Source organism: Moschus berezovskii, chromosome 26 (assembly GCF_049115385.1).
Source record: "Moschus berezovskii isolate FMDL1 chromosome 26, NW_MosBer_1.0, whole genome shotgun sequence".
NCBI lineage: Eukaryota > Metazoa > Chordata > Mammalia > Artiodactyla > Moschidae > Moschus > Moschus berezovskii.
In genome coordinates this window covers 27,939,378-27,965,379 of record NC_142485.1, presented here as the reverse complement: position 1 = coordinate 27,965,379, position 26,002 = coordinate 27,939,378, and positions in this window count along the sequence as shown.

Sequence of the window (26,002 nt, the reverse complement as noted above, 5' to 3'; positions counted from 1 at the left end):
GACTGTGAAGAAGGCTGACCGCCGAAGAATCGATGCTTTTGAACTGTGGTGTTGGAGAAGACTCTTGAGAGTCCCTTATACTGCAAGGAGATCCAACCAGTCCATTCTGGAGGAGATCAATCCTGGATGTTCATTGGAGGGACTGATGCTAAAGCTGAAACTGCAATACTTTGGCCACCTCATGCAACGAGTTGACTCACTGGAAAAGACTCTGATGCTGGGAAAGGTTGGGGGCGGGAGGAGAAGGGGACGACGGAGAATGAGATGGCTGGATGGCATCACCGACTCTGTGGACATGAGTTTGAGTGAACTCCGGGAGTTGGTGATGGACAGGGAGGCCTGGCGTGCTGTGATTCATGGGGTCGCGGAGAGTCGGACACGACTGAGCGACTGAACTGAACTGAACTGAACTGAACCCCTCCAGTATTCTTGCCTGGAGAATTTCATGAACAAAGGGGTCTGACAGGCTACAGTCCATGGGGTCACGAAGCATCAAACACGAATGACTTACTAAGCACACAAACACACATACCTACACTGTGACAATGAACATTCATGTATGTATGTACATATACATGAGTATAGTCTCTCACTTTTCATTCTTATTTCTTTTAAGGTAATGTGTTTTAAATAAGAATTCTTCCAACACATTTACTAAAGTTTAGGAGTTTGCAAAACAAAGGGAGTCATCCCTGAGAAACTACATCAATTGAAAGAAGCTTCTCTTTGAATTGTGAGACTTGTAGGTTTAACACCAACAAGCTGCACTCCTTGCATTAATTCTGACAATGGTGCTACTTTCAATTAAGTAATCACTAATGCCCTAGGCACTGCTTCATGCTTCATCACTTTTAACCTTTTTTCAAAAAATGTACTTTAAATAGATAAAAGTCACATTAGCTTTGTGATAAAATATCTTCCCAGATGTTTGCAGGAAAAATGATATAGAGAAAGATGGATCCTCAGATGAGAAAGCATTTTCATGGCACAGTCAGGGAAGAAATTCAGACTGGATTCCTAAGAAGCAGCTAAATTCTTTGGACATCTTCTATCTACCCTGAGCTATTTACCTATTTTGTGTGATTTTTTTTTTTCAAATGTTGAGAAATATTATTTTGGAAAATAACTTTGTCATCTTTAAAAGGAGATGACTTTCTGAAACATATAGATAGAAATATTTGTCTTTTATTGAATGAGACATTTTATTGTGTATTTATGGCAGCCACTCTACTTGTTTGTATGGTTGTTAAACCTGTGCTATATATAAATATGTATTTGGTAATCTTAGCCATAGTTTTTATTTTTATTTATGTATATAGGGAAGGAAACTTAATTTTTCTTTTGACCTCCTTCACCCGTTTCATCTAACGGCCAACATTATGTCTCTGGCAACCACCAATCTCGTCCCTATATCAATGAGCTGAGGTTTTTGTTTCTTTAGAGTCCACAAAAAATAGAAATCATAAAGTATTTGTTTTTCTTTATGACTTATCACAGCAAGCATATTGCCCTTGTGATCCATCCATGTTGTCACAAATGGCAAGATTTCTATCTTTTTTATGTCTGAATAATATTCCATTGTGTGTATGTGTGTATATATATATATGATATATGTATATACACATATACATACTGCAATTTCATTATTTATTCATCCATTGATGAACATTCAGGCTGTTTCCCGGAGAAGGCAATGGCAAGCCACTCCAGTATTCTTGCCTGGAGAATTCCATGGACAAAGGAGCCCGATGAGCTACAGTCCGTGGGGTCACTAAGGGTCGGACATGATTGAGCGACTTCAATTTCACTTTCCACTTTCCACTTTCACACATTGGAGAAGGAAATGGCAACCCACTCCAGTATTCTTCCCTGGAGAATCCCAGGGACAGGGGAGCCTGGTGGGCTTCCATCTATGGGGTCACACAGAGTCGGACACGACTGAAGTGACTTAGCAGCAGCAGCAGCAGGCTGTTTTCACGTCTTCAATAATGCTACAATAACATGGGGGTGCAAATATCTTTTCGCATTAATGTTTTTGTTTGCTTTAGATAAACACACAAAAGTGCAATTACTAAATCATACGGTAGTCCATTTTCAATTTTTTGAGGAACCCCATCCTATCTTCCATAATGTCTGCAAGAATTTACATTCCCACCAGTGCACTGAGGTTCCTTTTCTCCACATCCTCGCCAACATTTCTTACTTCTTGTCTTTTCGATACTAGCCATTCTCAGACGTGAGGTGATAGCTCACTGTTGTTTTTGATATGCATTCCTCTGATGATTAATGATGTTGAGAGTCTTTTCATATACCTATTCGACATCTGTATGTCTTCTTTGGAAAAATGTTTACTCAGATCGTCTGCCCATTTTTAAATCAGATTGTCTGATTTTTGGCCACTGAGTAGTATGGGTTCATATTTTTTGTATATTAGCCATTTATCAGTACATGATTTGCAAATATCTGCTCTCATTCAGTGGGGTGCCTTTCCATTTTGTTGATGGTTTCGTTTTCTGTGCAGAAAAGTATGATATAGTCCCACTTATTTTTGTTTTTGTAGCTTATACTTTCGGTATTAGATTCAAAACATCATCACCACAACCTATGTTTAGAAGATTGCCTCTATATTTTCTTCTAGGAATTTTAGGGATTCGTGTCTTACATTCAAGTCTGTAATCCATTTTGAGTTAATTTTTGTGTATGATATGAGACAGTGGCCAAATATTTAAAACTGTATAACTAACTCAGAGATATTTTTCCATAGAGCAAATTTAGATATATCTGGGTTTACAGTGTGATGCCAGTTACATGTTGAACATGTGAGAGAAATACAACAGTACGGTGAAGTAATGAACTAGCTGTGTTCAAATCCTGGCTCCACATTTACTTTACTGCAGACTTTAACAACTTCAGCAAAGTGAAAATGGTGGGAGAAAACAGAAAAATCTAAAATGAAGAAACTTAGTCTGTAGTTTTGCCACACAATTATAAATGATCTAAGTGGTTGGTACAACATATGGCACAGTAATAGGACAATAATTTAATAATGGTGGTGGAAAAAAAGTGAAAGTGTTAGTTGCTCAGTCATGTCCAATTCTTTGTGACCTCATGGACTGTGGCTCATCGGGCTCCTTTGTCCATGGAATTCTCCAGGCAAGAATACTGGAGTGGATAGCCTTTCCCTTCTCCAGGGGATCTTTCCAACCCAAGGATCGAACCTAAGTCTCCTGAACTGCAGGCAGGTTCTTTACCTCTGGAGCCACACCAGAGACGCCCAATGATGCTGATAAGATGATGCTATTTTAAGTCAAGTCAACCTGCTTTATAAGGCACCTGTACAGGCTACATAACTCTCCTAAGTACTGACAACATGGGAGTATATAAAATAGACCTCTTTCCAGCCCAGAGAGAATTTACTGTTAACTTGGTGCCGAAGTTTCATAAGATTAGGTAATGAAAGTTAGGATTTGGGGGTTGGATTTTATTAGAAAACAAAAATTAAAGGAAGATTCTGAAGATGAAAACAGGAATGACTTCCAATAACTTTTTATATTTTATCATATTCATTATATGCTGCATACAAATATATGTGGGCCTTGGAGTAAATTTAACCTAATTCTAAGGAGCATTTGTCCTTTTTAGTTTCAATGTGTTTTTATATAGTTTATCCAATTAATGTGAGAATAAAAAATAGAAAATAAACAATAATTTAAGGAAATCATTTCCAAAATACTTGGAATCATTTCCAAAAAGCTACTTGATATCAAGGCAGAAAATGGAAAAGTAAAACTTAATGTTAACTTTAGTTGCTATAACATATCATGTAACTGTATTGCATTTTTTCTACTTTGAATTAAGATCAGTTATACCTTAATGAGAAGGCAATGGCAAGCCACTCCAGTACTCTTGCCTAGAAAATCCCATGGATGGAGGAGCCTGGTAGGCTGCAGTCCATGGGGTCGCTGAGGGTCGGACACGACTAAGCGACTTCACTTTCACTTTTCACTTTCGCTTTCACACATTGGAGAAGGAAATGGCAACCCACTCCAGTGTTCTTGCCTGGAGAATCCCAGGGACGGGGGAGCCTGGGGGCTTCCGTCTATGGGGTCACACAGAGTCGGACACGACTGAAGTGACTTAGCAGCAGCAGCAGCAGCAGCAGCATACCTTAATGAATGAATTTATTACACTATGAAACAACGATTATAAATGATTTTTGAGATTATTCCAGTAGTTTTTACTACATGAAATCTGATTACTACATTGCCTTAGGCACTTTTTATGTTTTGTTTATAAAGCTCATAAAATGACTAAATGAAAAAGATAAACAGAATGAAAAGCTTGAAGGGCTGACAGAAGAGCTATGGTTCCCACTCTATTAAATCTATATTGCATATCTAAAAAAATAATTTATGGCAATCTCTTTGTATGGAAGAAAAATTTTATAATGTTTAGCTCTATTAAGAGAAAGGATGATTTCCTAGGGTTTGAAGCCATAAGAATAATGAAAAAGAGATATATCATCCCTCTGTCTTCTATCATGTGTAAAGTCAATTTTTAAAATGGCAAGATATTCTATCTAAAACCATTAAAGATTATTTCCAAAATCTTGCACTAACTTTAGATATATTACCTATTATACAGTGATTTTACAAAAAAAAGTAAAGGGAGATTTATCCTTTTACTAGATCAGGTAGCTGGATAGCTGTCTTCATTAGGGATTTAAGTATAATCTTGCCTCAGGTAGATAAAAGAACTAAATCAGCTCTTATGATGTCTCTATGACAACTTCCAACACTTGCAAAGTAAGCACACTCTTAATGCAACAACCAGCATTTATAACTGGAAGGAATTATAGAAACCATCCAGTTCAGGGGTTACCAAACTACTGACTGTTTCCTGGTTTTAATAAATTTCATTTATTAAAAATTTAATAAATTTTATTTATTAAAAATTTAATAAATTTTATTATAAGAGATACTTTCATGCTCATTCACTTGTTTCTTTAAATATTGTTTCAGCTGCCTTTGCATTACAATAGCAGAGCTGAGTAGCTGCAGCTGAGACCACAGGGGCCACAAAGCAAAAAAAAAAAACAAAACCACTATCTGGCCCTTACAAAAAAGAGCTGTTGACTCTTGACCTCATCCATCTACCTCATTTACAATGAAGTGGTTGAAGCCCTGAGAAAAAAAAGTAAGTTGCCCACACTTACCCAGACAGTAAAGAATGGAGGTCTTCTGTTACTCGATTCATTGAATGCATCATTATACTATCCTGTCACTTGTGATATAAAATAATGTTTGATATCCTCCAGAATGGCTTCCCAGGTGGCACAGTGGTAAAAAACCCACCTGCAATGCAGGAGATGTGAGTTCAAATCCTGGGTTGAGAAGACCCCCTAGAGGAGGAAACGGCAACCCACTCTGGTACTCTTGCTCAGGAAATCCCATGGACAGAGGAGCCTGGTGGAACACGGTCCATGCGGTCACAAAGAGTCAGACATGACAGAGCCATTGAGCACTCAAACTCAGTATTCCTGACACAATGATATAATCCTTTCTAAGAATTTTCTATACTGGTAAATGTACTCCTTCGTCCATCTTATTCTTTTCCTTGAAAATAAGGGAAGGTTTAAAAAGACTAGTAACTAGAACAACACCCATATCTTTTGGTCCATAAGTTATATCTGTATTGGATTGACCAAAAAGTTCATTCGGGTTTTCCTGTAAGATAGCACGGAAAAGCCCGAACAAACTTGTTGGCCAACCCAATACATAAGGAAAACAATGTGATATGAACACATAATACATTATGTATTACTCGCTTCCCATTGTCAATCACATTTTTGCTTTCCCTGATTGACTCCAAATTTCTGCCCATTACTGATATCCAAGTATTACACCATGTGAAGACACCATCAAGCATATGCCAGTCAGTATCTTCAGAAATACTTAAGTCCCTTCACTTTATGGCAAATAGAAGGGGAAAAAGTAGAAGTAGTGACAGATTTTCTTTTCCTGGACCCCAAAATCACTGCGGATGGTGACTGCATCCATGAGATTAGAAAACACTTGCTTCTTGGAAGTAAAGCAATGAGAAACCTAGACAGCATCTTAAAAAACAGAGACATCACTCTGTCGGCAAAGGTCTGTATAGTCAGTTCTATGGTTTTTCCAGTAGTCACATATGGATGAGAGAGTTGGACCATAAAAAAGGCTGAGCACTAAAAAACGGACGCTTTCGAAGATTCTTCAGAATCCCCTGGATTACAAGATCAAACAATTTCCTAAAGGAAATCAATCATGAATATTCATTGGAGGAATTGATGCTAAAGCTGAAGCTGCAACCCTTTGGCCACCTGATACAAAGAGCCAGCTCATTGGAAAGCTGGGAAAGATGGCAGGCAAAAAGAGGAGAGGGCTACAGACAATGAGATGGTTAGACAGCATCACTGACTCAATGGACATGAACTTGAGCAAACTCTGGGAGATAGTGAACAGGGAAGCCTGGCATGCTACAGTCCATCATGTCACAAAGAGTCAGACTCAACAACTGAACAACAAAAACAACAAAGTTTCAAAAAATAGACAGATGGTCTGTTCTTTAAAGATTCAAGAAAGAGATGGTATGAGCTGAGGGTTAAGAGTGAAAAGATGGCAAGCAGGTTACCTTGGATCAAATTTTACTCCACACCACCTGCCAGCTTACAACATGTACACACACACACACATGCACACATATATCTAACTCCTAAGGCACCCTATTGAAATGTTACATATCTTTTCAATCTTCAGAAATATGAGATGATACATTAATTCTCTTTATCATGATGATTATATATACATTATATCTCAATTTTAAAAAAACAAAGAAACAAAAATCATGGGATTAATATTCTTTTAGCAAGAGAAGAAAGGAAACAAAAACTATCCATTTCTTGTCAAATTAAACCTTTGGTTATTATGCTGCTGAACTCAAAATAAACAAAATGACCTTTATTTCCTATTTTGCAGTGGTAAGTATTTTGATGTTTATATCAATAGTTTGCAAAAACAAGTTACCAACTAGTGCTGTCATCCAAGTACTATGTAATTATCAGAAACTGTTGCATCAATGACTCTAGTCTAGCAGAGAAAATTTCAGTTCCAACAGGTATTTATGAAAACAAATTCTGTGTACAAATGTAAAAATGTGGAAATATGAATAGTACAATAAAAAAGCTGGGTAGATTGAGCCTAGAGTATATTTTTTCGGTTTGCAGTTCAATGAAACTATTTTTCTTTCAAGAATCCAAAATCTGCTCTAATTAGGATATCAAAGAGACCAGACTTACCAAAATTTTAACCTCACAAAAATGCTAGAATTAATGTCCTTTATGTTTCTAAAATAATGAAGAGTTTCCTATAGAAGGAAATAACACTTAGGGTGTACGTTGCATGCCTACTGAAAAGATTAAAGCCTCCTTGGTAATTTCCTAATTTCCCAGCTCCCTTCTTTCAATATTTGCTCTCAAGAGATTAGTGTCGACTTCTGAGAAGTGCAAGCTGCTCTTTAAAATCATCTTTTATATCCCACAATCACTGTTGATAAAATAGGACAATGTCAAGGGATTTTATGACATGTAATTCTTCAACATGCACAATAAATGAAAAGAATAATTTATACATCTCTAATTATAGTATGGTAAAAGGAAGAAGGAAGATCGTTATCATTGAAGTTATGAATTATGTGTAAGACTCATCCAAAGCCAGCACTTACTTTTGTTCAGGATAACTTTATGGCTCATTAACTCTGTTGTGTGAAGAGTTAAGACTTTCATGGTCTTACTGTTCATACATTTTCAATTATAATTAAATTGATTTTATACATTTCTAAATAACTAGTTTTTAAAAACAAAGGCATGAATGACCCAATATATCATGGGATAAATACATGAGGTACAATTAGTTTCTTCTTAGCCTTATGGAGAGCTACTTTAAAAAAAAATTCTTAAACAGAAGTTATTTAAATTATAATTATAAAAATCAGTTATGTTTATAAACATTCAAAAATTTCAGCAATTAGTAAGCTACATACATTCAATTTTATCTCCTTTTCTGTTTTAAAATCTGAAATAATATTTTATGTGTATGTACATTCAATAATAAATTTGAAACTCTTCTCATGTCACTTATTCCTTTATAATTTGGCTGAGGAAACTATTTGATTAAAAAAAAGAAGAAGAATTGCATACTTCTCCATTCATTCTTCAAATGTACCCCTGAATCAATATTAGTTGGCCTGAAGTATATTCAAGTCTTCAAACAAATATGACTGTATCTATGTCAGGTTCTGCAGAATTTAATTTGATTTGATTATAAAATAGATAGTGAAGTGAAGTTGCTCAGTCGTGTCTGACTCTTTGCTACCCCATGGACTGTAGCCCACCAGGCTCCTCAGTCCATGGAATTTTCCAGGCAAGAATACTGGAGTGGGTTGCCATTTCCTTCTCCAAAATAGATAGTATAATAATAGAGGGAAAAGTTTCAGTTTCCCACTGTACACCTCCACCGAGTCTTCCTCTCCAGAAGTAATCACAGTTAGGAATTTTTTGTGCATCATTTTGAGTTATATTCTATGCATATGTATGTGGGTTTTGAAATGTTATGCCCTGTAGAGGAGAACAGGTAAGAACTAGGGATCAATGTAGAATATTTTAGATAAACAGAGGGTGATGACATTCCATTCAATAAAGTACACTCACTGGATAGCTCCTGTGTGCAAACTGTCATAATAAATTTTATAGAAGACATCAGTTCAGTTCAGTCGCTCAGTCATGTCTGACTCTTTGTGACCCCATGAACCGCAGCACGCCAGCCTCCCTGTCCATCACCAACTTCCGGAGCCTACCCAAACCCATGTCCGTTGAGTCAGTGATGCCATCCAACCATCTCATCCTCTGTCGTCCCCTTCTCCTCCTGCCTTCAATCTTTCCCAGCATCAGGGTCTTTTCAAATGAGTCAGCTCTTCACATCAGGTGGCCAAAGTACTGGAGTTTCAGCTTCAATATCAGTCTTCTAATGAACACCCAGGATTGATCTCCTTTAGGATGGACTTGTTGGATCTCCTTGCAGTCCAAGGGACTCTCAAGAGTCTTCTCCAACACCACAGTTCAAAAGCATCAATTCTTCAGTGCTAAGCTTTCTTTTTAGTCCAACTCTCACATCCATACATGACCACTGGAAAAACCATAGCCTTGACGAGACGGATTTTTGTTGACACGAGAGGGTGCAAAAGTGGAGAGATCACACTGGCTGCCTTCCATGAGTGTGTATTTCCGTAATGTACAAAAATAAACACCACTGGGGCTTCCCTGGCAGTCCAGTGGTTAAGACTTCCTGCTTCCAGAGAAGGGGGCATGGGTTCGATCACTGGTCCAGGAACTAAGACCCCACATACCACTTATTGCAGCCAGAAAAACAACAACAAAAAGATAAATACCACTATTATAAAAACAATGCTGAGTGTTACATGGTATAAAAGAATCGGTTATGGGAGAACAAAAGTGAGTGGCTTAAATCTACTTGGATGAGTTTGTTTGAATTAATCACATGGTCAGGAAGACTGATACTGCTTAACATATTTAGAGGGGAAAAAAACAGCCTGGCATGACCCAGGATTAGAGTACACAAACAGGTACAGTAATTAATAAAGTGGAAAGGTAGGTAGAGGCCAATTTTGGATTTTATACAGTAGACAAAACACTGACATTACTGGTTATTTAAAAATAAGCTATCAATATCAGATATGTATTATAGAGAAAAAAATATCTAGTGGAAAGAAGAGTGGATCAAAGATGGAAAAGATTAAGATGAGTAAAATAAGAACTTATGGTGATCAGGCAAGACTTTAAAAAGGGCTTATAAAAATGGTAAGACTGAACTGAGAGACAATTCAAAGAGGAGGGTCAACTTGAATATGGGGTTTAAACATTTGAATCTGAGATATGAAACAGCAGGAAACTGGGGAAGTTGCAATATTTCTCGCTTGACTGATTGTGTGCTGTTGAAGTTATTAATTAAGCAAAGGGAATATAGAAGTAGCTGGGGAAGAATGGTGAGGAATAATGAACTCGGCTTTGAAAATACTAAACGTGAGTGGCCTGTGGGGCCCTCACAAAAATGATCCCAGAAGCAATGTCTGGGACATTTAAGTTAACTGAATAGCAAAACTCAGAGCCATAAATTTGAAGATGATTTTCATCTAGTTGATATCACCCAGCAAGATATTTTAAACTGAAGAAAGGTCCAAGAGATAAACACATTCACCAGGCAAGAAACGCTGAAGAAGAAAGAAAAGAAGGCCCCAGAAGGATGCATAAGGGAAGAGAAACACCCAACAGCTCCTAACATGCACCCAGGCCTCCCAGAAGCTCTCATCTTCTCAGCTCCACTTCTGCTTCTGGGATAGTTCCAAAGCTTTCTCTTGTCATTTTTCTTTGGGCTTTGATGACGGCTCTACCTGGCCCCTTCTTTGTTATCAGCACTCAGACTTTCAGCTTTCAGATACACAATACACAACTTGCTTCTGTCCTTAAGAGTTAGAAGTTATTTTGAGCTGAAAACAATTTTTACTAACAAAGACAACATGAAAAAAAGAAAAAGGTTTTTAAAAATAAAAACAATAAGAAAGCTATAAAGATTAAATGGAATCTTAAATTGCTTTACCTTACTGTTTATGTTCTTTTGACATACAAAGAAACTAAAACTGATGGTTCTTAGCATCCTCACTGATTCCATTTTTACATGTTTCTTCTTTGCATCAGGCTTTTCTAAAACTCCAATTATCTTTTTGTTCCAGGGCCATGGCTCTGAATCTTTTCCAAATCCTTCCCTATTCAGTACACTTTAAACTCCCTAAATAAGTCTCAACGTTCAGCAACTGGATCCACCTGTGAGATTCATTTATATCTCGGAGATTATCACATAATCAGTATTTTGTTCCTTAATGTAGGAAAATGCCTGTGTTATGCTGACTTAATTGAGAAGAACAGATACAGGTACAGAATGGAGTAGCAGAGATTTTTTTCCCCTTCTCTGTGTTTTATTCCAGTGTCAACAACCATAAACATTTACTGACTGTCTCCCAAGCAGAATACTGAGGACTGAAAAGAAATGCCGCTTCTATTTTCTCTTTTCAAAAAGCTCATTAAAGAATAGCTATGCAAACAAGTAGAAGTTAACCTAAGAAGAGAAAATTACCTACACAACAACTTAGCGTATACTAAAAGAGACATCACAAAACTATGCAGAATGGTAGGGGTAGAATTCATTTAGAACCATACTTCATACCATAAACCAAAATAATTCTATTTAAAGTGCTTTTAAAATACATAAAAATAGACTATGATTGTTTCCTCAAATCTGTACCTTAATTTTTCTTTCAACTAATAAAAGGATCAATAGATCTGAGGATAGCAACAAAAGAGAGACTTTTTATGTTTTAAAAAACCACAAGAACTAGAAAAATAACAGAAAAAATTCATTAGTTAAATGGAAAAGAGATATGAACATGCAATTCAAAAAACAGCACATTTTAACTAGACATTGGCTTTAAAATATGGGAGTGCCAAACTTGATAAACTTGATGAAAAGTTTTACACTAAAACAGCAGTGAAGTAGAATGACTTTCACATATTGCTGGGACCATCCGAAATTTCTTCAAGCATATGGAAAGCAATTTGGCAACATGAACTGAAAGACTTTACACTCTTTAAATCAGTAATTCTACCTCAGAACAAGCATGGAATACATTCTCAGGAAGTAAATTGTCAATTATGATTAATTCACTTAATGTAGCATCCATTAAAAACTATAAGAACTGTAGAAATAGGGTAAAAGTCTTTATAATTACAAGTGGAAAAGCATGATATAAAATTTCACATACAACGTAATTGCTTCTAGGTAAAATTTATCAGTTCATTTGCCACATGATGTATAAAACGCACAGAGGTGTGTTAGTCCTATCTCAAAAAGAGAGCTCTGCCAGCCAGCCTGCAGGTTCTCAGGACTAGACTCCAGCTTTGGTTCTGCTCCCTTTCCTCTCTTTCAGGGTCAAGGCAAAAGGGAAGTCGCCACTATGGCATGCTCTATGCGCTGCTACTGCTACTGCTAAGTCACTTCAGTCGTGTCCGACTCTGTGTGACCCCATAGATGGAAGCCCATCAGGCTCCCCCGTCCCTGGGATTCTCCAAGCAAGAACACTGGAGTGGGTTGCCATTTCCTTCTCCAAAGTGTGAAAGTGAAAAGTGAAGTTGCTCAGTCGTGTCTGACCCTTAGCGACCCCACGGACTGCAGCCCACCAGGCTGCTCCATCCATGGGATTTTCTAGGCAAGAGTACTGGAGTGGCTTGCCATTGCCTTCTCCGGCTCTATGCGCAGTACTACTAAAATTGTGTCGGCTGAATGAAGTTACAGGGTCAAGTCCAATATCAGAGACAAGAACAAATACACTTCTATTTTAAATAATATATCCTTGTACGGTTAAGTCATAAACAGGTATCAAAATTGACAGCAAAAATTACAGAGTTAGACGTAACATAACTACTAAGATGCCGAAGGAAGCGAAAATGGGACTGGGGTGGGACAGTTAAATTAACGGATAAGAGAAGGACGAGGCTGGGGAGAGCAGGGAGCATGTGCCCAAGGTGCCAGGGGAGAGGTCCCAGTGAAAATGTTAATCTTAGACAAGTACCGACGTAAAGAAATAACTGGACAAGATTTCAAGACCCCATTATGAGCTCAAGAGCCATCCTCACCGTGGAAGCCGTCTCTGCCATCCTCTCCTTCCTCCGCCTCTTTTTCATCATCAGTGATCACCTCCAGAAGATCATCCCTCTGATCTTCATTCTGCAAATGCACATGACGAACAGAGCGCAGAATTAACAATAATCCAATGCACCACAGGGAGATGAATGATCATCTGTTGGCTTCAGAATCCTCATTTATAAAATGAGGATGCTGCGTTATATAATCTCATCGGCAAGTTAATCTGTCTAAACCTCAATTTCTTCATTAAATATAAATGATAACAGTATCTCAAATGAACGTGCTAAACAGGAACAGACAGATTTAAGAGAACGAACTTATAGTTGCTGTGGGGGAAGGGCTGGGTGAAGGGATAGTTAGGGAGTTTGGGATGGACATGTACACACTCCTATATTTAAAACAGATAACCAAAAAGGACCTACTGTGGAGCACAGGGAACTCTGCCCAGTGTGATGTGGCAGCCTGGATGGGAAGGGACTTTGGGGGAGAATGGATACAGGTACATGCATGACTGAATCCCTTCTCTGTTCACCTCTAACTATGAAAACAATGTTAATTGGCTACACCCTGATACAAAATAAAAAGTTTTTAAAAAATGATAATAGTATCTATAGTGACAATAGTACCTACTTCATGCGATGCTGTGGGATTTAATCAGATAGCACTTGTAGAACACTGAGCCTAAGTGTTAAACAGTTTAGCAGTAAGTCCAGCTATTTGAGACATCTATGACATTTTAGTCTATGATAAGCCATTGTATCCAAAAGAAGGACAGGAAACAACCATTTCTCTCCAAGAATCATCCCATCTCCATTATAATCATCTCCTCTCCATATTTACTCTCAAACACTGGCTAATTCTAAGGTTTACTTAATGCTTCCCAGTCCAAATATATAATTCAGTCAACTACTCTAATTTGAAAATAACTTTAAAATACACACACCCAATCTAAGTTTGCCCATTTCTCATCTGATGTCATAAAGCTTCTTAACTCATCTCATGCATCCTATCCCAATTGATTCCCGCCACGTGGCAACTTGAAACTCTCATTGCATGTGAAATGAACTCTAATCCAGACTCATTACCTTGGCCTTTACGATCCCAAATGACCCCTGTCCTCTGCTTACTTTTCCACTGTCATTTCAGTCACCCTTTCCGTTTATCTTCTCTTCCCATACTAAATCTCTCGCCCTGTTTCCTCCATTGTGCCTGTCCTACTCTTTACAGGACTTTTCAGAGGGTGTATACTCAGTATGTTCTTTTTCTGTTCTTTTTCTTCCCCCTCATTAGCTCCTCATTTCAGCTGACCCCTCATTAACATTTAAAGTGCTGCTCAAGGGACTACCCGAGTGGTTTAGTGGTTCAGAACCCATCTTCCAATAAAGGGGATATGGGTTCGAGCTTTGGTTGGGGAACTAAGATCCCACATGCCACGGGGCACCTAAGCCCATGTGCCAGAACTGGAGAAAGCATACATGCTGCAACGAAGACCCGACACAGCCAAAATAAATAAAGTGCTGCTTAATTCTTATTCCCTAATCGGAGACTCGCCCAAATTCTCAGACCAAGTCAGAAACTTCTGCAGCTTCTTCTCATCAGTCTATATATAGATCATTCTCTTATAACCCTTTGCCAAGACTTACATTCTGTAAGTTTATCCCTTTGGTTGTTTGCATGCATTTGTTGACTTCTCCTTGCTAGAACAAATGTCTGCTGAGGGCAGAGTCCTACTGGGAAATAGCAATAAACAACGCAGAAAGGACTGTGTGTGTCAGCCACAGTCACTGAAAATGTTTTCCTGAATGTTTGTGGGATGATTAAAATGTCTCTGTCCTTCACTAGACAGTGACTCCACAGGGTTATAGGAGCTTAGGTGTCAGTTGATTGCTTTAGGTGGAGCCTGGCTTCCCTGGTGGCTCAGACGGTAAAGCGTCTACCTGCAATGAGGGAGACCCGGGTTCAATCCCTGGGTCAGGAAGATCTCCTGGAGAAGGAAATGGCAACCCATTCCAGTATTCTTGCCTGGAAAATCCCATGGATGGAGGAACCTGGTAGGCTACAGTCCATGGGATCGCAAAGATTTGGACATGACTGAGCGACTGAGCAACTTCACTATATACTGCACAGTAAAATGATTGGGGCTCAGTAAATACTTAATAGATGTATACCTCTTCTCAGAATGACCTCCCTGTTGTTGTTGTTCAGTAGCTAAGTCCAATCCAACTCTTGCAACCCCACGGACTGCAGCACACCAGGCTTCCTTGTCCTTCACTATCTTCTGGAGTTTGTTCAACTCGTGTCCATTGAGTTGGTGATGGCATCCAACCATCTCATCCTCCAGCGCTCTTCTCCTACTGTCTTCAGTCTTTGCCAACATCAGCCTCTTTTCCAATGAATCAGCTCTTTTCATCAGGTGGCCAAAGTATAGATGGACCTTTTTCTGCCATGTGATGTGCATGCTTTTTAATATGCTGCCTAGGTTTGTCATAGCCTTTCTTCCAAGGAGCAAGCATCTTCTGATTTCATGGCTGCAGTCACAATTCACAATGATTCTGGAGCCCACGAAAAGAAAATCTGTCACTGTTTCCATTTTTTCCTCATCTTTTTGCCATGAGTGATAGGACCAGATGCCATGATCTTAGTTTTTTTAATGCTGAGTTTTAAGCCAGCTGGTTCACTCTTCTCTTTCAACTCTCATCAAAAAGCTCTTTAGTTCTTCTTCACTTTCTGCCATTAGAGTGGTGTCATCTGTATATTTGTTGATAATTCTCCCAGCAATCCTGATTAGAGCTTGTTATTCATCTAGCCCAGCCTTTTGCATGATGTACTCTGCATAGAGGTTAAATAAAAGGTTAACTACACAGACTTGAACTACTCCTTTCCCAATTTTGAACCAGTATGTTGTTCTATGTTCAGTTCTAACTACTGCTTCTTCAGATTTCTCAAGAGATAGGTAAGACGGTCTAGTATTTGCATCACTTTGAAAATTGTCCAGAGTTTGTTGTGATCCACACAGCCAAAGACTTTTGTGTAGTCAATGAAGCAGAAGTAGATATTTTTTGCACTTCCTTTGCTTTTTCTTGGATCCACTGGTTGTTGGCAATCTGATCTTTAGTTCCTCCCCTTTTCAGCTTGTACATCTGTAAGTTCCAGGTTACTCTACTGTTGAAGCCTAGCTTGAAAGATTTTGAGCATTACCTTGCTACCATGTGAAACTGTGCGGTAATTTGAACATTCTTTGGCACTGCCTTTCTTTGGAATTGGAATGAAAACTGACTTTTTCCAGTCCTATGGCCACTGCCGAGTTTTCCAAATTTGCTGGCATTTTGAGTGCAGCACTTTAACAGCAGCATTTTTAAGATTTGAAATAGTTCAGTTGGAATTCCATCACCTCCACAAGTTTTGTTTGTAATGATTCTTCTTTGTAATGATTGTTTGTAATGATTCTTCTTTGTTTGTAATGATTCTTCCTAAGGTATATTTGATTTCACACTCCAGGATATCTGGCTATAGGTGAGTGACCACACCATCATGATTATCCAGGTCTTTAAGATCTTTTTTGTATAGTTCTTCTGTGTGTTCTTGCCACCTCTTATTAATACCTTCTGCTTCTGTTAGATCCATACCATTTCTGCCCTTTATTGTTCCCATCTTTGCATGAAATGTTCCTCTGCTATCTTCAATTTTCTTGAAGAGATCTCTAGTCTTTCCCATTCTATCATTTTCCTCCATTTCTTTGCATCGTTCACTGAAGAAGGCTTTCTTATCCCTTCTTGCTATTCCTCTTCAGCTTCCTTTCTTCATCTCAGGGAAACACCTTGGGGAGGAGGTACGTAAGACTTCCACTGGCAAGACTCTTCATCTCTGAAGGTGTTCACTTGCAAATTTTGTCTTTTCTAAATTCAAAAATAGAAGAGTGAAATGAAGCTAAGTGATCTGGATGCAGTGAGAGATGGTGTGAATGCTAACAAGTTAATCAGTTTACTTCTTCACACAAATATTAAAGCAAAATGTAACAAAAGGAGGATTTATAGATATATAGCTACAATATCAACGTAACAAACTATAACAAAAATTAAGGAGATTTTCAGAGTCGGCAAGTAATTGTATGAGAAGACTCAGAATATTCATTACAGTGAAAGGCTTTTGCCAATATTCCTTCTGGAAATCCATATAACCAAAGAAATTTACTTGCCAAAAAGCCTTCTGAATTTCTGATTAGAATGCCAGGCAGGTTTATATTTTTAAATTTAGAAACTAGTCTTGTAAATTTTTTCTAAATTCCATTAAGACTCAGTTATAGAGGCTGTGCTCTATCAACTAGTAGGAGAAACAACTAATACTGCAAGGATTGCTTATCAAGCCCAGGGAGAAAATGTTTTAAAGGCAATACAATTCTGACTCTTAAATAGAAATTTTACTATTTTATATTACATTTTCATATACCATGTTATTTGATGCCCCTGGGCCATTTTGTAGAATAGAAGCCCATCTTAGTAAATGTCATGATGAAATTAAATCAAGGATTATGGAAGTTGTGAAACGTTCATTAAATATGAAGTCCTATATTCACTGCCTTAGAATTGATGTCTTTAATGCTTGCTTTTCAAAGTTTGGTGTCAGTATCAGCTATGTCCCAAAATTAACAAAGTGTACTGAGAATTTAAGGCAATGACATTTAATAAAATAAACAGGCAATTCGTATTTTAAATATATCACTTTGAGTGCCCAAATGTAAAATGACCTCAAATGTAATTTCCCATTTTATTCCAAAACTTTTTTCATCAACTTGAAATGTCAGTATATAAATGAAACAGTCAAATGTCTATTTACAAAATTAATTATTTTCATTACCCAAATATTTAAAGTTATACTCTGTTACAGCATCATACAGCAAAACTTTTTGCAATAATAAAAGTTTTCTATATCTACTTTGTCTAACGTGGTAGCTACTAGCCGTGTAGTACTGGGCCCCTGAAACGTGACTAATGCAACTGAAAAACTGAATTTTTACATTTCTTTAATTTTAAATAATGTAAATTTAAATTGCCTCACATGACTAGTGGCTACTACAGTGGACAACATAGCGATATAAAATTAAAGATTCTTTTGGGAACATTGTTCTTTTTCACTCTCAAACTGTCCACATACACCCTGAGTGAGTGATTTAGTGATAGTTGCTCTGTCATGTCTGACTCCTTGCAGCCTCATGGACTGTAGCCTGACAGGCTCCTCTGTCCATGGAACTTAGAAGGCGAGAATACTGGAGTGGGTTGCCATTTCCTTCTCTACAGGATCTTTACAACTCAGGGATCGAACCCAGTTATCCCATGTTGCAGGTGGGTTCTTTACCATCTGAGCTACCAGGGAAGCCACATCTTAGACAATATTATCTTCACCACCTTTAACAAGTCTAACAATGGCATTACATGTGTTGCTTTTTCTTTTCCACAGCATGTAATTTTGTGACCTCTAAATTGCTTTAAAATACAAAGATAGAAAAATTGTATGTGTAAAAATAGGGGCATAAGAACAAGAAAAGTCCATGATTCTTATGTCTCAAATGAGACTGAGGAGAAGAGATGCACAATAAGAAATTCAGAAGCTTAAACAAAACCCAGGGACTTCCCTGGGGATCCAGTGGTTAAGAATCCACCTTGCAGTGCAGGGTATGCAAGTCTGATCCCTGATCCAGGAACTAAGATCCCATATACTACAGAGCCACTAAGTCCATGCCCGAGTGCCGCAACAAGAGAGTCTGTGCATCACACAAAAGCTCCCACACACTGCAACTAAGACCTGATACAGCAAATAAATAATAAACATTTTCTAAGAGTTCAGAAGTAGAATCACAGAGGTAGAAAACAAATTTATGGTTACCAGGAAATAAGGTGGTGGGCAGGGATAAATTAGGAGATTGGAATTGACATACACACTACTATATAGAAAACAGATAACTAATAAGTACCTACTGTATAGCACAAGGAACTCTACTCAATGCTCTTAAATGGTGTATCTGGGAAAAGAATCTTAAAAAAAAAGTGGATACACGTTTGTTTATATAAAACTGACTCACTTCACTGTGCACCTGAAATTAACACAACATTGTCGATACACTCGGTAAAGAATCCACCTGCAATGCAGGAGACCCCAGTTTGATTCCTGGGTCAGGAAGATCCCCTGAAGAAGGGATAGGCTACCCATTCCAGTATTCTTGGACTGCCCTTGTGGCTCAGCTGGTAAAGAATCCGCCTGCAATGTGGGAGACCTGGCTTCAGTCTCGGGGTTGGGAAGATCCCCTGGAGAAGGGAAAGGCTACTCACTCCAGTATTCTGGCCTGGAGAATTCCATGGACTGTATAGTCCATGGGGTCGCAAAGAGTCAGACACGACTGAGAGATTTTCACTTTCACTTGTCAATAAATTACTCTAGAATGAAGAGGCTGGGCCAAAGTGGAAATAACACTCAGCTGTGGAAGTGTATGGTGGTGAAAGTGAAGTCTGATACTGTAAGCAACAATACTGCATAGGAACCTGGGAGATTAGCTCCATGGATCAAGGTAAATTGTACATGGTCAAACAGGAGATGGTAAGAGTGAACATCAACATTTTAGAAATCAGTGAACTAAAATGGATGGGAATGGGTGAATTTAATTCAGATGACCCTTAAATCTACTACATGGGCAAGAATCCCTTAGGAGAAAGAGAGTAGCCCTCATCATCAACTATAGAGTCCGAAATGCAGAATTTGGGTGCAATCTCAAAAATGACAGAATGATCACAGTTCATTTTCAAGGAAAAACATTCAACACCAAAGTAATCCAAGTCTATGCTCCAACCACTAATGCTGAAGAAGCTGAAGTTGAATGGTTCTATGAAGACCTACAAGGTCTTCTAGAATTAACACCAAGAAAAGATGTCCTTTTCATCACAGGTGATTGGAATGCAAAAGCAGGAAGTCAAGAGACACCTGGAGAATCATGGAAGTTTGGCCTCAGAGTACAAAATGAAGAACAAAGGTTAACAGAGTTTTGTCAACAGAACATACTGGTCATAGCAAACACTCTCTTCCAACAACATAAGAGATGACTTTACACATGGACATCACCAGATAGTCAATACCAAAGTCAGACACATTCTTTGCAGCTGAAAACAGAGGAGCTCTATACAGTCAGCAAAAACAAGACCAGGAACTGACTGTGGCTCAGATCATGAGTTCAGTTCAGTTCAGTTCAGTCGCTCAGTCGTCTCCGACTCTCCGCGACCCCATGAATCACAGCACGCCAGGCTTCCCTGTCCATCACCAACTCCCGGAGCTCACTCAAACTCATGTCCACAGAGTCGGTGATGCCATCCAGCCATCTCATTCTCGGTCGTCCCCTTCTTCTCCCGCCCCCAACCTTTCCCAGCATCAGAGTCTTTTCCAGTGAGTCAACTCGTCGCATGAGGTGGCCAAAGTATTGCAGTTTCAGCTTCAGCATCAGTCCCTCCAATGTTACTTATTGCAAAATTCATGCTTGAATTGAAAAAGCAGGGAAAACCACTAGTCCATTCAGGTATGACCTAAAACAAATCCCTTATGATTTATGCAGTGGAGGTGATGAATAGATTCAAGGGATTCGAACCTAGTAAACAAGAGTATCTGAAGAACTATGGATGGAAGTTCATAACACTGTATAGGAGGCTGTGACCAAAAGCATCCCAAAGAAAAAGAAATGCAAGAAAGTAAAGTAGCTGTCTCAGGAGGCTTTACAAATAGCTGAGAAAAGAAGAGAAGCAAAAGGCAAGAGAGAAGGGGAAAGATAAAGCCAACTGAACGCAGAGTCCAGACAATAGCAGGGACAGATAAGAAAGTGGTCTTAAGTGGAAAACGCAAAGAAATAAAAGAAAACAATAAAATAGGAAAGACCAAAATCACTGCAGATGGTGACTGCAGCCATGAAATTAAAAGACACTTGCTCCTTGGAAGAAAAGCTATGACAAACCTAGATAGCATGTTAAAAAGCAGAGACATTACTTTGCCAAGAAAGGTCTGTCTAGTCAAAGCTATGGTTTTTCCAGTAGTCCTGTACAGATATGAAAGTTGGACTATAAAAAAAACTGAGTGCTAAAGAAATGATGCTTTTGAACTGTGGTGTTGGAGAAGACTCTTGAGAGACCCTTGGACTTCAAGGAGATCCAACCAGTCCATCCTAAAGGAAATCAGTCCTGAATATTCATTGAAAGGACCGATGTTGAAGCTGAAACTCCAATACTTTGGCCACCTGATGCGAAGAACTGACTCACTGGAAAAGAACATGATGTTGGGACAGACTGAAGAAGGGAGGAGAAGGGGATGACAGAGGATGAGATGGTTGGATGAAATCACCAACTTTTTGGACATGAGTTTCAGTAAGCTCCAGGAGTTGGTGGTGGACAGGGAAGGCTGGCGTGCTGCAGTCCATGGGGTCACAGAGAGTCAGACACTACTGAGAGACTGAACTGAACTGAAGAGATCATTCAAGAAAATTGGAGGTATCAAGGGAACATTTCATGCAAGGATAGGCATGATAAAGGACAGAAATGCTAAGGATCCAACAGAAGCAGAAGAAATTAAGAAGTGGCAAAAAAAAAACCCAGAAAACTATACAAAAATGTCTGAGTGACCCGGATAACAGTGATTATGTGGTCACTCAGCCAGACATTCTGAAGAGTGAAATCAAGTGGGCCTTAGGAAGCATTACTAAGAATAAAGGTAGTGGCGGTGGTGAAATTCCCACTAAGCTACATATGATCTTAAAAGATGACGTTGCTAAAGTGCTGCACTCAATATGTCAGCAAATTTGGAAAACTCTGCGGTGGCCACAGAACTGGAAAAAGTCAGTTTTCATTCCAATCCCAAAGAAAAGAAATGCCAGTGAATGCTCAAACTGCCGCCCAATTGCACTCATCTCACACGCTAGCGAAGTAATGCTCAAAATTCTCCAAGCCAGGCTTCAACAGTATGTGAACCATGAACTTTCAGATGTTCAAGTTGGATTTGGAAAAGGCAGAGGAACCAGAGATCAAATGGCCAACATCTGCTGGATCATAGGAAAAGCAAGGGAATTCCAGAAAAACATACACTTCTGCTTCATTGACTATGCTAAAGCCTTTGACTGTGTGGATGACAACAAACTGTAGACAATCCACAAAGAGATGAGAATAATAGATCACTTTTCTAGCCTCCTGAAAAACCTGTATTCAGGTCAAAAAGAAACAGAACTGAACATGGAACAATGGATTGGTTCAAAATTGGAAAGGAGTATGTCAAGGTTGTATATTGTCACCCTGCTTATTTAACTTCTTTGCAGAGTACTTCATGTGAAATGCTGGGCTAGATGAATCACAAGCTGGAATCAAGTTGGCTGGGAGAAGTATCAACAACCTCAGATATGCAGATTATACCACTAATGGCAGAAAGTGAGGAGGAACTAAAGAGCTTCTTGATGAGGGTGAAAGAGGAGAGTGAACAAACTCGCTTAAAACTTAACATTCAACAAACTAAAACCATGGCATCTGTTCCCATCACTTCATGAAAAATAGAAGGGGAAAAGAGGAAGCAGTGTCAGATTGTATTTTACCGGGCTCCAAAATCACTGCAGACTGTGATTGTAGCCATGAAATTAAAATGCTTGCTCCTTGGAAGGAAAGCTGTTTCAAACCTAGACAGCATATTAAAAAGTAGAGACATCACTTTGCTGACAAAGGTATAATCAAAGCTATGGTTTTTTTCAGAGGTCATGTATGGATGTTGAACGTTGGACCATAAAGAAGGTTGATCACCAAAGAAACTATACTTTCAAATTTTCAAGCTGGCAAAGATGCTTAAGGGTTCCTTGGACAGCAAGGAGATTAAACCAGTCAATCCTAAAGGAAATCAATACTGAATATTCATTGGAAGGACTAATGCTGAAGTTGTAACTCCAATACTTTGGCCACCTGATGCAAAAAGCCTACTCATTGGGAAAGACCCTGATTTGGGGAAAGACTGAGGGCAAGAGGAGAAGGGGTCAACAGTGGATGAGATGGTTGGATGGCATTACCATCACAACTCAATGGACATGAGTTTGAGCAAACTCCTGAAGATAGAGAAGGACCGGGAAGCCTGGCATGCTGCAGTCCATAGGGCTATAAAGAGTCAGACATGACTTAATGACTAACCAACAACAAAAATTGACTAAATAAAAATTTTTTCAAAAAAAGAAATTTTGGCTTCATTTTCTTTGAAGATAGTCCTACTCTTACACTGGGTTTAGCATTCTGTTCTTCCAAGTTCTCAGGAACCAAAGGAGCCATATGGTAATAACAAAGCTTTTCATTCTGCAATATTTTCAAGTAAGTGACTTTAAAAGACTAGTGTACAACCACATCCACACTTGCAATTATGAGATTTGCCCCTAGGAATAATCACTAAATCTGTTTTTTAAATATATATTTCCTTCCTTTTCACCCACTAGGTAAGGTGACTCTTAAAACAACAAAATCTAGTAAACTTGACATCATTTCAGTCAAACCTGAACTTTGATGTTTAAAATGAAATGATAGAGACCTATTATATGAGAGACTTCTTAAGGACACAGACAGTGTTGTCTTCCAAAAAATAATTTTGCCAAAAAAAACCAGCTGCTTTATACTTGGGACATACGGTAATTAAGAAAAAGTACAGAAATGAGAAGTGAGGATTATTACTTTAAAAGCTGTGTATTTTCTTTATAATCACATGAATTATTTTCCCATCACCAGCCATCTTTAGAAGTGGGTCCTTCCTTAACTGTCGAAACAGCAATTCAGCAGAATAATTTGGCTTTAGTTGGAAGTAACTGGTCATTCTAAGGATCACCAAGTGGCAAAACTCCTGAAGCCAGGAGACACCTCAGAAGGTGAGCAAGGGGCTCACGTGCCAATCTCAAGAGTTTCTAGCATATAATAATGATGAGTAATTAATTATGTGATCCTTTTTTACCTCTTGATATGTATTAGTAACATATATAGCTATGTATTTACTGGCAAATAAAATGAAATATCCAACAATGAGATTGAAGAACTATTCTTAACTCACTCTTCAGACTTTCCTTGTAACTAACTTTCCCCAAGATTAAATGAATGATGTTTAATGTGTGCCATTTAGTTCTGCTTTATTACTAAGAATTCCTAGAATGGGGTGTATGAAAACGAATGTTAATATACTGCAATCCAGAAAAAAAAAATCTCATATCCATAAAAAGAAATTAATGATTTCCAGAAGCAAATAATTTTAGAATGATGATGATCTCTGAAGAAGAATTAAGGTGCTTTCAGGTGCTCTGCTTGGATCTTTAGCTTAATGGGGAAGATTAATCAAGAGGATAATGACTAGATGAATATTTTTGTTGTTCTATTTTTAATGAATAAGAGACACTTGTATTCATTAAAATTATAAAAAAGATAAATAATGAATCACCTCAAATTACAGAATTTTCATATTTCTTTAGAAACTGACACTGTGTCTGCCAATAATAGCCACATATAATATTTATGAAGGGCTGGCTTTCTGTAATGAGAAATCCAACAATTACCATCGTAATAACTTGGGAGGCACAGATGAAATATATGGTAATAAAAGCAAGTTTCAAGTGGAGGTGGTGTGTGTAGCATTAAAGCTCTTGGATGCAGGAATGCTTCCAAGGTTTGAAGGGTGAAGCATGAGTTCTCTCACAATCATTCAAATGAACGTGAAACTTACTTTTTATAAAGCAATTTCCATTTTCTTCCTTATACATTTCTCACCGTATTTTACTAAGATCTTTTCAGACCCAAAGTTTATATTTTTCTCTGAATATCTTCCAGTCACTTTTTTACCTTTTTTTTTTCCCAACTCCACTGTCCCTTCCTTCTCCATCCAGATTTTACTCTGAGTAAACCTTCCTTTTATCAAATCCCCTGAGTTATGTTTCAGTGATTTTATTCCTCTTCCTCCTTCTTCCTTTGAAATATCTGGATACAAAAATATTTCCCACAAATGATTTCTAACACTACTGGGTAAGAGATCAACTTGTTTTTCCTGCTTTCTTTGGTAAATATGACCTCTGCCAGAAACCAAAACAATGCAAAGTATTCAAACTCCGGTGCTGGAATCAAAAATTCTATTTGGCTCAATAATTATTTCTTAAGATCTTTAAGATCTTAACCTACATTTATTGGTAAAGGTCAAGCTATAACTTTAAGCACAAAATACTTACCAAAAACTGTTAAAGCCAGAAAGAAAATATTAAGTTTTTTTTATGAATATATATGTCATTCGATTGGGTGCAGACTTTTATCAAAAAGTACTTTAAATGAAATTAATTGTTTTTCATATTCTGTAAAAAGTTTTCCATCCTTGAGACAAGACCATGAAAAGTTGCCACAAAGGGAAACAAAACTACAGAATATTATAAAATACTATTTAGAACTAATATTTTAGATATATTTAAGCTGTCATTCTTGAATATTTCACAGCAAATTACTTCAGTGATATTTCTTGGTTATCATAAAGAACTATATCAAGAAGCATAGCATATTTTAACATGCCTAGTTTCAAGATCTTCAAATGCAAATAAATAGAGCATTTTAAAAGCATTACAATTCATCCTGTTATTATTTAAAACTCCTGATTGTGTACACTTAAGAATCTGTTCTGTTCTGTCGCTCAGTCGTGTCCGACTCTTTGCGACCCCATGGACTGTAGCCTACCAGGCTTCTCCGTCCATGGGATTCTCCAGGCAAGAATACTGGAGTGGGTTACCGTTTCCTTCTCCAGGGGATCTTCCCAACCCAGGGATCGAACCGGGGTCTCCCGCATTGGAGGCAGATGCTTTAACCTCTGAGCCACCAGGGAAGCCCACACTTAAGAATAGTAAAGATAAAGATATAATAGGAAGCAGACTGGAAGCAAGCTGAACAAACAGATAGTGTTCATAAATGCATCTAATTTGATACTGAAGTCAAATGGTTCTATCAAAATGATTTAGAAACTTGAGACAGAAACTAATACCAAGACCTGCAGGGAGTCTTATCTTGTTCTGTACATATGAGTTCAGAGCTCTCCATTGAATTCTACTCTTTATCACCTCTGATTATTTCACAAGGACCATTGGGAGTAGACCAAATTGGGGCCACCAATCCTAATTTATGTCCTTTCTGACCCCTTTCCAA